Here is a 14,297-nt window from a genome sequence, read left to right as displayed (position 1 = left end):
AATAGAAGAATACTCTGTAGGGGTGAAGTGCCTCCACACAAAAACACAAATATCCAAAAGAAAAAGAATGAAAGGCACAACACGACAATCGAAGCAAACCTCAAAGATTCAAAAAATTTTATTCACCAGTAAGTGCTTTCACGTCTCATATGACGCTTCTTCAGACTTTAAAATCAAACACACTATGAATGCTTAAATAGTCTTATTCTTCAGCTATAAGGACCAATAGCATTAACAAACTAATTAACATCAGAACTTACTGAAATCTGAAACTGCACTTAGGTAACTTATCTTAATCATTTAAATAAACAAACATGAAAAAATTTTATACATATAAACAAGAAACATGTATAAAAGACATGTATAAAAAAAACAAAACAAAAAAAAAAAAAAACATGTACATATATGTGTTTCTAAATAACATAACACAATATAGATCTCTTTAAAAACCTATTAAAAACCTAACAGTTACTAACAAATAAAAAATAAATAAATATTAAAAGCCATTAGTGTCTTAGGGGTCTATCCTTAAGAAATGGTTTCAGAGAAACCCTATCATTTAAACCATGCCTAATGTCTGCGTGTAATCTAATTATCCATCTATTTTCTTCCTTCTCTGTAAAATTATTCACATTCCCTAATCTCTCTGTGGTATGTATAAGTTCTAGGACTAAAAATTTGAACTTATGTGTGGTATCAGTTTGTAAAACATGTTTGGCAATGGCATTAGTTTCATTCTCCTTGTTTATAGCATAGATATGTTCTCGAATTCTTTCCCTTAAACTTCTATTCGTTTTTCCCACATAGAAACTACCACATTTCTGACAGACACCTAAATATACAACATTCCTGGATGTACAACTAGCATAAAAATCAAATACATATGTTGTGTGAGTGTCTGGATGTTCAAAAATATTAGTACCTAAAATATACTGGCATTGGTTACAATTGTAACAAGGATACGTTCCCTTTTTGTTAGAAATAGGTTTTCTTACCTCATTGTGTTCATAGCATAATAGCCTTTTTAAGGATTTAGTATTTTTATAACTAAAACTCGGTTGTTGGCCTACTACTTCACAGATACCTTCATCTAACATTAAAATATTCCAATTCTTCTTAATAACATTTGTTATCTTTTTATTTTGATTAGTAAATGGAATAGTTACCCTATTCTTCCTAATATTATTACTTTTCTTGTGTAATGCCTCATCTACACAGCTATTCCTGTTGATATAGGGGTATCCATCAGTTCCACGATCAGTCTGATGTACCACTTCAATTGAAGGTAAGAAAACCTATTTCTAACAAAAAGGGAACGTATCCTTGTTACAATTGTAACCAATGCCAGTATATTTTAGGTACTAATATTTTTGAACATCCAGACACTCACACAACATATGTATTTGATTTTTATGCTAGTTGTACATCCAGGAATGTTGTATATTTAGGTGTCTGTCAGAAATGTGGTAGTTTCTATGTGGGAAAATCGAATAGAAGTTTAAGGGAAAGAATTCGAGAACATATCTATGCTATAAACAAGGAGAATGAAACTAATGCCATTGCCAAACATGTTTTACAAACTGATACCACACATAAGTTCAAATTTTTAGTCCTAGAACTTATACATACCACAGAGAGATTAGGGAATGTGAATAATTTTACAGAGAAGGAAGAAAATAGATGGATAATTAGATTACAAGCAGACATTAGGCATGGTTTAAATGATAGGGTTTCTCTGAAACCATTTCTTAAGGATAGACCCCTAAGACACTAATGGCTTTTAATATTTATTTATTTTTTATTTGTTAGTAACTGTTAGGTTTTTAATATGTTTTTAAAGAGATCTATATTGTGTTATGTTATTTAGAAACACATATATGTACATGTTTTTTTTTCTTATACATGTCTTTTATACATGTTTCTTGTTTATATGTATAAAGTTTTTTATGTATGTTTATTTAAATGATTAAGATAAGTTACCTAAGTGCAGTTTCAGATTTCAGTAAGTTCTGATGTTAATTAGTTTGTTAATGCTATTGGTCCTTATAGCTGAAGAATAAGACTATTTAAGCATTCATAGTGTGTTTGATTTTAAAGTCTGAAGAAGCGTCATATGAGACGTGAAAGCGCTTACTGGTGAATAAAATTTTTCGAATCTTTGAGGTTTGCTTCGATTGTCGTGGTGTGCCTTTCATTCTTTTTCTTTTGTTTTATTTTATTTATTTATTTTGCATTTGTTGACCAATTATTTATTCTAATTCTGTACTTTTTTTGAACATTAAAAAGCTTAAGGTTAAAGTTTAAAAATATTAAAATTCTAATGCTGGGCATTATAAACTTGATGTCAATGAAAGACAACCACACATACCTAGCAAGGGGGCTGCTGCACCTTGCACTTCCTGTTACAAACAGTTTTAAGTACCTTGCAGTCCTTTTGGGAGGTTGGGGGAGTCTAAGCTCAACAATGGATGTTACACTGCTTTTTGCATCTCTTTTTCTTAAGAACAATTGAAAAACAGATTTGGCAGTATAACGTTAGCCCATGTCACACCAGGGATGGGGCTTGTTACTGTGCATCCTGGTGCGTCCTAAAATAAACAATTGCCAAAAGAAATTTCTTAGGTATTAAATGTCTCTGTCAGAATGAGCCTCATTCAAATCATGGAATAATTCTTGAGCCTCCCCTGCATATCAATGCATTGTACAGAGAAAGGCCAGCTTTCACCCTGACACACCAGCACAAACACACACATAACATCTCACACACACATCCACATACATATGCATGCATACACGCACACACACACATACATGTACTTTAAATAACCAGGATTTGGTTTAATACAACCTTTTATTATTCATTTGCAATCAGATAGACGTATTCATTAAACATAAGCATTCTACATTAATCCCTGTACCACATAAAAGCATTGCAAGCTAATTACATTTTAAATGCATACAATTTTCAGAGTTGCTTGGGCCTCACCAGAGAGGCAGGCATCATCATTTGAGAAGTGCACTCTAATCCCCTGAACTATGAGTCATACTAATTTACTATACTTTCAGGCTATACTATTAAAAAATACAGGATGCATTTTGTTAAAGGGGGTTTTATTATAGATGCCAGCAAAAAAATGTGGTCTATTCTATTATCAGGAACAGAAAAATACTGCCAACTTTTTGATGAACACTCTTAATATCAATCTCTTTTTGTTTTATTTCCCTTCTAACTTTCCGGTGAGCGGCTTAAGGCAGGAAAAAATGCCATGTCTAATACCGGAGTATCATTAGGTATGAGCCAGTTACTTCTTACAGACCTGCACATTTCCTGGGGGAATGAGTTTCTGACTGTATGCTTTCTCATTCTCCATGGGAAAAGTAAATTAAGTGAAATTGCTGGTCCATTATTCTTAATTACTAACTGACTTTTCATTCCATTCAAATTTACTTAGCAGGTCACAATGAAATATATTTCTGTAAGAAATTACTTAAGTGCTTACAATGATTCATTGATACAATTAAAATATGATTTTATATAATCAAATCTGATGCTGTGAGGTGTACAGTACAACCGTCAAGGTGAATCTTTACTATAGTGTTATACAAATAATACAGATCACAGATTTTTGCACTTTCCACTGATAGCTTTCTCATTTTATGGTTGCACATCACCTGTAAGTCACTTGCTTTGATATGCTGAGGGGTATTTTTTGCTTTGGTTATACTCTTGCAATATCTATGTTATCAGACTGTCTTTATTTACTATAAGTAGGCTGTGGCTGAAAATGGGCTCTCTTATCCCTGTCTACTTTCATGCTAAAATAAATAATATAATATGACATAATAAAATATAATCAAAAGGAAAATGTGCAGAATCCAAGAATGTGACAGCATGAAAGGAATGGGAAAGGCTGGCAAGAAACGAGGGAGAGATACATGTGATGTGTTCAGCAAGAAAGGTAGAGGTTTGCCTTAGGGAGTTTTGGGGTGTTAGATGATATGGGGCCTGCAGGAGAATGAGTTATCTTCATAAGATAATATATTAACCAGGCATAGTAGTGAACAGTCCAGTAATGTGAGAATGGGCAGAGTGGAACTGGTGAAGTGGTAACAGTAAACCAGTAAATGGGATGGAATGGGAAAAGGTAATGAGGAGAAAGGAAAAAGATATTACCAAAGGTTGTAAATGAGTACAGCTAAACAGTGTGGCACAGAGTAAGGTGAAGGGAGAAAGTGGAAGATGGAGTCGTGAAAGACATGACAAGGAGAAGGAATTCAAGGTGCACACAAAAGACACAAGTGATGAAGGGAAGACAGAGTAAGTACAACAAGGAGACGAAAATGAAAGTGGGAAGGAGTCAGCACACAACCGCATGGAAGGGATGCAAACAGCTTCTAGAAAAACTGCAACAGGGCTCAAAAAAAGTCTAACAGATTCATTACAGGGCGTAAGTAAGCACATATGGTATGAAAAGCTGTGAGCATTGGAACTGAAGAGGGTTTATGCTTGTAAACAGGCAGGACACTGAGCTTTAGGCAAGAAGAGGAGGAGGTGAGAAGCATTGTGGGGAAAGAGAAAATGATTTTGGTGACTGAGTACTCATTCACAAAGGCAATTAAGGTCCTAGAAAAAGAGACTGGAAACCATACGATACTGAAACTTACCCCAAGTTACTATGGTAAGGGAGCAGAAGGCAAAGGTGGAGAAGAACAGCAAGGGATGATGAAAGTCTTGTAGCATGTAGGCACTAATGACTTGTTAGAAGAGACAATTTAGGGGGTAGTAAGCAAGTAAGCAAGGGCAGGATGGTATGAGAGAGAGAGATGTTGGGGTAAGAAGTTGCAGGGGGTCTATATGACGCTATTAAATGGACTAAATAGCGAATGCTATTTAGTCGATCCGATACTGTCGAAATGGCAAAATAGCGAAGTCACGGAACATCACATTTTTTTCCCAGGGAAAAAATTTGGTGGGCCGTCTTCAGGACTTTGCCATTTCCTCCACGGTGCGATCTCGGAGTTGGTATATTTAAGTAGGGGGGTGTGGGGGGCACAGCCCCCCACATGTAGGGGTGTGGGTGGCGAAGCCCTCACTTAAATTTGTGTTTAAGTTTATTTGTTTATTTTTTTACGGAGCAGCAAATTTTTTCCCTAGGAAAAAATTTGCTGTTCCATTTGTTCGATATTTTGTTGTTTCGATATTATCGGTATGATGAAATAGCATTCGCTATTTACATCATACGATAATATGATATAGACGCATTGCAGGTACTGCTCAGAAGTTTTTCCTGTGCCAGTAACCAATACATTGAAAAAAGAGAAAAAAAGGAGTATAAAGTCTGGCTGTATTACTGGGAAAAGGAGAAGGTTTTGAGAATTATAATAGGATGGGGGCGGGGGGACTTGGAAGGCAGACCAACTCTATGTCATGGTCAGGTTCCATCTAATCCCAAAAGCAACAACAGCGTTCCGAGCTGGGCTGGAAATGTATGACTCAAAGCCTGTAGCTTAAAATTAAGATGTAACATGGATGGGGTATCACCACTGCAGAGGATGTGGTAGTTTCTCAGGTATAAAAGAGAACATAAAAAGCAGCAGAAACAAATAAGGATATCAGTGCTTGACTAATTAGCACTACTATGCAGTATAAGATATCCTTGTAGAAAGAAAGCTGGAAGCAGTGATGCTGGAGAGGATGGTGCACATTACTGGTATCGCAGAAACAAATGCCAAGGAAGTTGGGGGGGGTGGAGATGCCTGTGTAGCGGTTGATTAGGAATGACACAGAAGGAAGGGATAGAGATAGAGTGTTGATCTACATACAAAGTGACATCACACTGAGGTCAGAGAGGACAAGGAACACATTATCATAACTGAAACAAGGATCAGGTACAGTCAGAACTTAAGGAAGAGTCTTAGAGGTTAAGGCAGAGTGAGGTAATACTAACGGCAGAAATGTAGATACTTCATCTAGCACCCTATGTAGTTCTATGAACTGATGCCACTACAATGCCAAGTTGAGGAGAAAAAAAAGGGGGGGGGTCTTCTCAAAGGTGAAAAAAAACTTTTCTGCCTAGAAATGTATCAAGTTACTTTTTTGCTTGTTACATGTAACAAGCAAGAAGCTTATTACAGTTAAATTACCACACCCAGACTGCATAATCCATGACCATGACTTTAATATCTACATTGCTTTCTGCAGTTACTGCCATCATCCCACCCTTATTTCGGCTGTGGTTAGTACTGTGTATCAGCCCCAGGATCATGAAGGGAGAAGGGTGAAAAAACATAAGAGAAAAACAGTGGATTGAAGTTACAGGAAAAAGGACATGGTCACAGGACATATGATTTTTACTGGGAGATTCCAAGCTCCAAGGAAGGGAGGGAGGGAGGGAGTGGACCTTCATTAGGACACAAACAAATCATACACTAAGGCTGTGCTACCAGCCTCTATGAGGTCTTTGCTCTGATTGTTTCTAGTAAGAAATGCACCACATGATGTACTATCTGTAGCTACGCAATAGCATATTTAAAGCTATATACTCCCATTTTGGGTAAGGTCTTGCACCATGTGGGGCTCTGTCAGCTGGCATGGAATTGCACCAGAAAGAGCAAAATTGTGGATGTGGTCTTAACTAATGAGAAGAGTATCACAGTAGTCGAGGAAAAGGCAGTCATTACTGATCAAACCATTGCATGGCTTATAGTGCAGCGAAAGGTAAAAACACAATTACACAGAAAGTGCTGTATCTAAAGGGAATGGTAGGCAAGGGTAAAAATACAATGACACAGAACACAGTGCAGGAGATTAGTTGTGTGGAGTATGATGGGCTAGGGATAAGGTCAAAGTTAAGTTAAGAGGGTAGAGTAGTGTAAAAATAAGGAAATAAGCTATGGGGTGAGGGATACCATATGTATGGCTAAAGACAATAGACAGAAAAACAGGCAATAAGGCAAAAAGAGGAGACGGTCAAGTTGGCTACAAGGGAAGTTGAAACTAGTGCTTAGGGCAAATATAGTGTATACAAGTGGTAGAAGGAAGGTGGTGGGGACGTGGAGAAGGCAACTTACAACAAGGCAAGCAGACAGACAACTAAAGAAGGGAGGAAAGCAAATGAACAAGGTAAGAGGGAGTTGGTAGAATACATCAAGGTGGAGGGATGCAACGTTTTTCATCTGTATAGCTGAAAGAAGGAAGACAGAGAGGGACAGACCTGCCAAGACTGAGGAAAGATGGAAGGGAGATCACTGGGAAGAGTGCAGGTACTTCATTCCCCACAAAGAGAACAGAGGTTAGAGAGAACGGGATTCCTTAAGTGATGATAAAGCAAAGAGACCTGATGGGGTGCTTCGCAGGATCTCTCAAAATCTAGCCAGTATTATGGGAAATCCTCCAGTAGACCACTGGCAATTGGAGAAATTCTTGAGGATTATAAAACAGGAAATGTGAATCCCATAAACAATGGAGATTGCAAGAAACAGCTAGGGGACTACAGATCTGTTAACCTAACAACAATGGCAAAGAATTTCATACAGAGAATACTGAACAAAAAGCAGGAAAACAACCAATGTGGGTTCATGGTCAGAAGAATCTGTCAATCAAGCTTGATTCAGGCTTATGACTGGGTTACAGAAAAACTTCAAAGAGGACTGTTACTAAACACTGCCTACCTGGATTTCTCACAGACCACTGACATTCTTAAACAGGTAGAGGATAGAATAACTAGAAAGGCTGGTAATAGGATAATGATGAAGGAACCTGATGGCTACATGATTGAAAGGTAGGATATATGGAGTTGTGATGAGTGTAATAATGTCGGAAATAAGAAAAGTGAAAAGATGAGTAGTGCAGAGAAAGGTCCTAACTACAGCACTTTTCAGAGTGTTTGTCTGAGACGCATCTGAGGGAATAAAGAACTGGGTCAGCCTTTTCAATGAAAACACAAATCTGCCTGCAACAGTGCAAAGACACCACATTATATGCAGCAGGGCAGGATGGGAAGTATCTAAACAAAGATTTGGGGAAAAAAGTTAAAGTAATCTGAAAGGTTAAGGTTCCATGCACAGACATACAAACTACTACAAGTGCTCCAAAACAAAGTGGTTCTGAAGTACCAGCTGGGGTTAGCAGAACATATGACAGAGGATCTTGGTGTGTCGATCAAATCTGGATTGTATCTCCAAATGCTAAATAAGAAGGCAGTGCTCAGAAAAGATCCCGAGAAACATCCAAAAACATAAAGGTAATCTTGTCACTCTACTAAGCCCCTGTCAAAACACACCTTGAGTACTGTGTTCAGTTCTGGAAGCCATACACACATAGAGGCATAAGGCTCCTGGAAGGAGTGCAAGGCAAGCCATCAGAAGAATGTGTGATAGTGGAAGAGAAAGGATATGACCACAGACTAGAGAAGCCCTATCTCTTCTTACTAGAAACCATAAGACAGTGAGGAGATGTGAATGGGTGCAAAATATGACATCAGAGATGTTAGGGGTGCCATGAACAATACAGAGGAAGAAGGACAAAGCACATGCAGAAGACTATACAGACCAACAACTAGCAGTATTTCTTCAATTACTTCTTGTTAGATAGGGATGTAGACTAATGAATGGAATACCAGAATGGATAATGGAGAGAGAGTATCCCTACAGGAATTCAAAAGAACACTGGACAGCTGCAGAAAGGATGAAAGGAAGGCAGGAATGTAGGAAAGGTTAAATGTCAAAGGCAATGAAAAAGCAGACTGGACAGACCTACAGTCTCCTTCTGCCATCAAGGAAAATGCAATATAATGCAAGAGATAGAATGAAGTACACCAGCACAGACCAATAAATGATGTTCCAGAAGCCATATATCTCATTTCTCTCTACTTTCACTGGCTTATGTGAGTAATCACAAAATCATCATTTTTGAAATCCCACCCCTTCAATTATTTAAATTTATTGGCCATCCTACAGTATTTCATAGTACCAAAATACAAAAGTGACCACCCCTTTCAATCCATCTTGTTGTTTTAAAAATAGTAACTCTCCACTAAACCTTAACTTTTTAAACAGGTAAAACTCAAGTTACCTACTTTCACATCTAACTTCTCTAGTGCACACTGCAGAGTGCATTCTTTTCAATCTTACCTTTAAGCATCCCTGTGACTAGCACTTTCTCTAATACCTGCTGGAAAGCACTAGGAAGCCTTAAACTCATACAAACACTGAACTCTCCTTGTTAACAAGGAGAAATTAATAGTAGGCACTAAACAGCCTATAATTGCAAAGTACCTTGCTAAGGAAACAGCTCCTATACTTTACAAAGAAAAAAAAGCCCCAAACCAGGCATGTCCAAGGGTCAGCTTCCGGTGATTTCTCCTGTCCACCTGGTGAATCTGGGCATACTGGGGCAATGCAGCAATTGCCTCATGTACACAGACAACCCTCTCCTCTTACCACCCAACACTACAATCTGTGAGAGATGCACTTACATAGCCAAAATGGAAGCAAAGCTCTCTCCACCCAAGATTGTGCTAAACAGTCAAGAGGAGAAGGTTAACACCCACACTACACCTCAAGCAACACATAGCCCTTCTAAACCCACACCACCAAATCCACTTATGCAGAGGCCCTTAACTGTAACCTGCCCAAGCAACAAAGACCTCTGAAGCTGAAACGCAAACAAACACCAATCACAACCAATGTGTCACATAGTTCACAACACCAGTGTGCCACCCAGCAACTGCCCCTAAGGCAAGACAATGTACCTAACACTTTAGCCATAGGTGACTCTATAGTCCGGCACACTGATGTTCCTCTCACCAGGTTGAATAAGGAGAAAATTACAGTCAGCTGCCTGTCGGGTGCCAGGATCCGCCACATAACGCATGCACTCAAGTCACTCCACAACAAGTACAAATATGACTCTGTCATTGTTCATGTTGGAGTGAATGACTTGAGACGTACCTCCCTGGACTACATTAAAAGAGACATGGAAGAGCTCTCGGATCATGTGGCCCAGGCAGGTATGACCCTAGCCCTGAGTAGCATCCTGCCTTCACCCAGAATGATACCACAATATAAGGATAAAATGATTGACTTCAACAATTGGCTAAGCTTATGGTGTCATTCAAAGGGGATCCAGTATCTGTCTGCCTGGGACGACATGATTGACAGACCACGATGCTTTGCCAGAGATGGTCTGCACCTGTCGCCCCTGGGATTCAGGTTACTGGCTAAGGCTCTTGCCACCCCTATAGTGCCTTTTTTAGGCAAACTTCAAAGGACAAAACCACCACCGTAACAGGTACAAGCATGCAAAATCTGAAGGTAATGTACTCAATGCTAGAAGTCTAAACCTCAAAATGCACTCTCTCGAGGCACTCCTAAAAATGGAGAACATCGATATCTGTGCAGTAACTGAGACCTGGTTCAAGGCTCCAGAGAGCACCCCTGCAATACCAGGCTACAACTCTTACCACACTTTTCGCCACCAAACCAGGACCGAAACACTAAAGGTGGAGGAGTGTCAATATTCACCAAGGATATTCACACCACCAGGCTAGTTGGCCAACACAATGTGTCTGAAATTCTCCAAGTGCAACTAACCCTAGGTAAGACTGCAATACAAATTGTAGCTGGCTACAGATTCCCCACCATACCCCAAGATTCTCACTACACCTTTCTAAACATACTGGAAAATATTAAGATAGAACCAAACACCCTAATACTGGGTGATTTTAACTACCCTGCCATTAACTGGGAAAACTACTCCTGTCCCAACACATTTGCGCAACGGTTCTTGGAATTCATGAATTCCAATGCCCTGGATCAACTAATCCATAGTCCCACCAGGGGCTCCAATATCCTAGACCTGGTCATTACCAACATGGGAAATCAATGCTCCATACCTATGGTCACCCCTCATTAGTCAGGTCTGACCATAAGCTAATCACCCTTAACATCCACATCCCACCCCACACCCCAGTAAAGAAACCACCATAAAAAACGTCTCCAAAGCCAACTTCATGCTACTCAAGTCAGAAGTGACAAACTTCATGACACCCATGCAGACGGGAACTGAAAGTTCAACTGCTGAATCCTACACTAAGGCACTGTACGAGCACATCCACTCATGCATGAATCGTGCCATCCCAAATAGAACCAAAATGCTCTCATCCAAAAAGGAAGCCAATCTGGTGGTCCCCTGCCATAAACAAACTTTACAACAAAAGGAAGAAACTTTTGCATAAAAGAGGAAAATCCCAGGATGCAAAAAACTCCCTTACTAGCCTCAGTAAGAAACTGAGATGCCTCATAAAATCCTCCAAAGCTAGTTACGAAAATAAAATTGCCAAAGAATCCAAAGACAACCACAAAGCATTCTATAACTATGTCAAGAATCTAAATGGCAATGCTCAGATCTGCTCTGAGCTAAAACAGAATGGCATTAAATATACTGATCCGAAGGATATTGCCAATATCCTGGCAGATCGATTCAGTGCCAACTTCACCCCCTCTCACCCCTAAATGGCCCATCTCAATACCGAAGATTGCCAAATTCCAGTAATAACGGCCACACAGGTACAAAACGCACTCTCTAAAGCCAAGAATACAGCATCCATGGGACCAGATGACATCCCGGGCTGTGTACTACATGAACTACAATATGAACTGGCACCTCACCTAAGTGTCATGTTTAATCATAGCCTCACCTCAGGTTTCGTGCCCACTGAGTGGCGCAGAGCTACAGTTATCCCAATCCACAAGGGGGGATCCAACTTGGATCCCGGAAACTACCGTCCCATCAGTCTGACAAGCCTTATCTGCAAGGCCATGGAGCGTATTATCATGGAACTTATAAACAAAGACATTGGCAACATTCAAACACTGGACCCCACCCAGTTTGGGTTTGTGAAGGGCCCCTGAACCTGACTGACTTCTTTGAATCAATCTCCAGAGCCATGGACAAGGGTAAGGTGGTCCACACAGCCTATCTAGACCTTGGCAAGGCCTTTGACACCATCCCCCACTCTGGAATCATAGATACACTTACTAATAGATAGAACCCACACTGTAAAAGTAGCCGACTCCAAATCCAGCTCCAGACAAGTGACAAGTGGAGTACCTCAGGGTTCAGTCCTGGGGACGCTCTTGTTTGGCATCTACTTCTCTGAAGTACAGGTCAACACTATGGGATTCTGGCTAACAAAGTTTGCAGATGACTGCAAACTGGGAGCCATTATTGAATCCCCAAATGATGTGGATACTCTACAAAAGGGCCTTACAGAAACAGATGCTTGGTGCCAGAGCCATGGGCTCAAGCTCAATGCCAAGAAATGTATTGTTATCCCCTTTGGGAAAAAACATGTATGCATGAATTGCCATATAGGTGGCAGTACACTAAACACAGAAAGTGTGATAAGAGACTTAGGGACACAGGTGGACAGTGATCTCACCTTTGATAACTACATCGCCACAACAGTCAGGAAATCCTTCTATGTGGCACACCTCATCACGAAGGGTTTTTCATCCAGAAAAAAGGAGGTCATTGTCCCACTGTACTCATCCCTCATTAGACCCATTATAGAATACAACGCCCCATTTGGTATGTACCTCTCAAGACATCTGCAACAACTGGAAAGGCCTCAGAAATACCTCACTAAAAGAATCACAGGCCTAAAGCAGATGCCCTACGCTGACTGCCTTAAAAAACTCCAGCTATACTCTGTTGCATATCGTCTACTCAGAGGCGATCTCTGCTTAACATACAAGGCCATGTCAAACCCAGAGCTGTTGGACATGCTACACATAAAGAAATCCCAATCCCTCAGAGCTACACGCTCCAGGGATCTAAACCTTGTCATCACAATAAACAAAACATGCTGGAGGGATAGGTTCCTGACCCAGAGACTCCCCAGACTCTGGAATAGATTGCCCATACATGTCAAGCAGAGTGCCTCTTTGGACCTCTTCAAGAGGAACTTTGACGATTGGATGGGAGAAAGGAAATTCACCCCAGGGATCACGTCAGTCGCCCTGCTAGACAGGGGTCCAGGAAAGTAAATAATGTGGGAAGAAATAGCCAGGGAATTGTTATGGCTAGGCTTGTATAGGCCCTAGGGCTGATAGCCTAGTACCAACCTATGAACCTATGAACCTATGAACCAAAAGTAACAGTACATGAAAAAGGTATTTCTATAAAGGGCACACACAAACACTTGCCAAAACGCACACACAAAATGGTATGAAGACTAATATATTTCCAACAGTTCAAATGGCTCTATAAGGGAACTAGAAAATGAGGAAAGTGGCATCTGAAAGAAAACTTAACAGGATTCTTGGAGTCACAGCTCCTTAATTAAAAAAACAAACCAAAAAAAACTGTGGAAGTTGTCCTACTAGTATCTCTTGGAAGATAGACGTTTCATCTAGGATCAGAAATTAATGCAGTTTTTTTGCTTCTTCATTTAACTGATTTGGTGGGTTAGCTTTAAACAACCCCTTTTAGCTATGAGTGGACTAAAAAGCACAAATTCAAATAATAACCAAACCTAGCAAAACAGCATCTAACAGTGCAAAACAGTAGAGATGTATTAGTACATTGTAAGGACAGATCTTTAAGTAATACGATGTACATGTGCTTAATTAGCTCATGTAATATAAGCACCGTACCAAACATTTTATTTTTTAAACATCTTTATTGAATTATCACTTGTGATATAGGCAAACTCACATTTATACAATAGCAATCAAACCATATTAACAAGTTCATGTTTACAAACATTATACATCACATATTTTTCTATACCCCATAATCTAAGCTTCATTAGAAAAAATATTCAATTCCTGCCTTCTCTTAAACCTCATTCTTTCTCTAAAACATTTTTCTGCATGTATTGTTCCCATAGTTTCCATTTTTTTTATTTAATTTATTTCTACCCTTTTCTAAAGATCTCACTTCCTGTTCTTTTATCTGTGTTACAATATTCACTACTTCAAGTTTATTTGGTTTAGATTTTGGTTTCCATTTTCTAGTAATTGCTTTTTTGTGGCCATCAGAATGAAACTTAACAATGCCTTACTATGTCTAGGAAATACAGATCCTGTATCCCAGCTCAAAAACACTCATTTCCTTAGTTACACTCATTTGCTCTCCCAATATTTCTGACAAGAGTATTTTGTAGAGAATTCTTAAAGTCTGCAAACTCATGGCACTCCCAAAACATACGCTTGCAGTTACCAGTTTCTTCCCCATCACACCTCCAACATTTGCCATCTACCCGAGGAAAAACAGTTTGGAGTCTGTTTGG

At 39.4% G+C, this 14,297-nt stretch overlaps 1 protein-coding gene across 3 annotated transcripts in view; it reads right to left on the bottom strand.

The window, feature by feature from the left end:
- Positions 1 to 14,297, bottom strand: part of FBN1 (fibrillin 1) — a 4,097,759-nt gene that overhangs the window by 1,657,584 nt on the left and 2,425,878 nt on the right. The gene's annotated exons all lie outside the window — the stretch shown is intronic.

This window comes from Protopterus annectens, chromosome 7.part0 (genome assembly GCF_019279795.1).
Source record: "Protopterus annectens isolate FY-2018-M chromosome 7.part0, PAN1.0, whole genome shotgun sequence".
In the NCBI taxonomy this organism is placed as follows: Eukaryota; Metazoa; Chordata; order Ceratodontiformes; family Protopteridae; genus Protopterus; species Protopterus annectens.
Note: the sequence above shows the minus strand (reverse complement) of the source record. Positions and strands in the feature narration are given on the sequence as shown.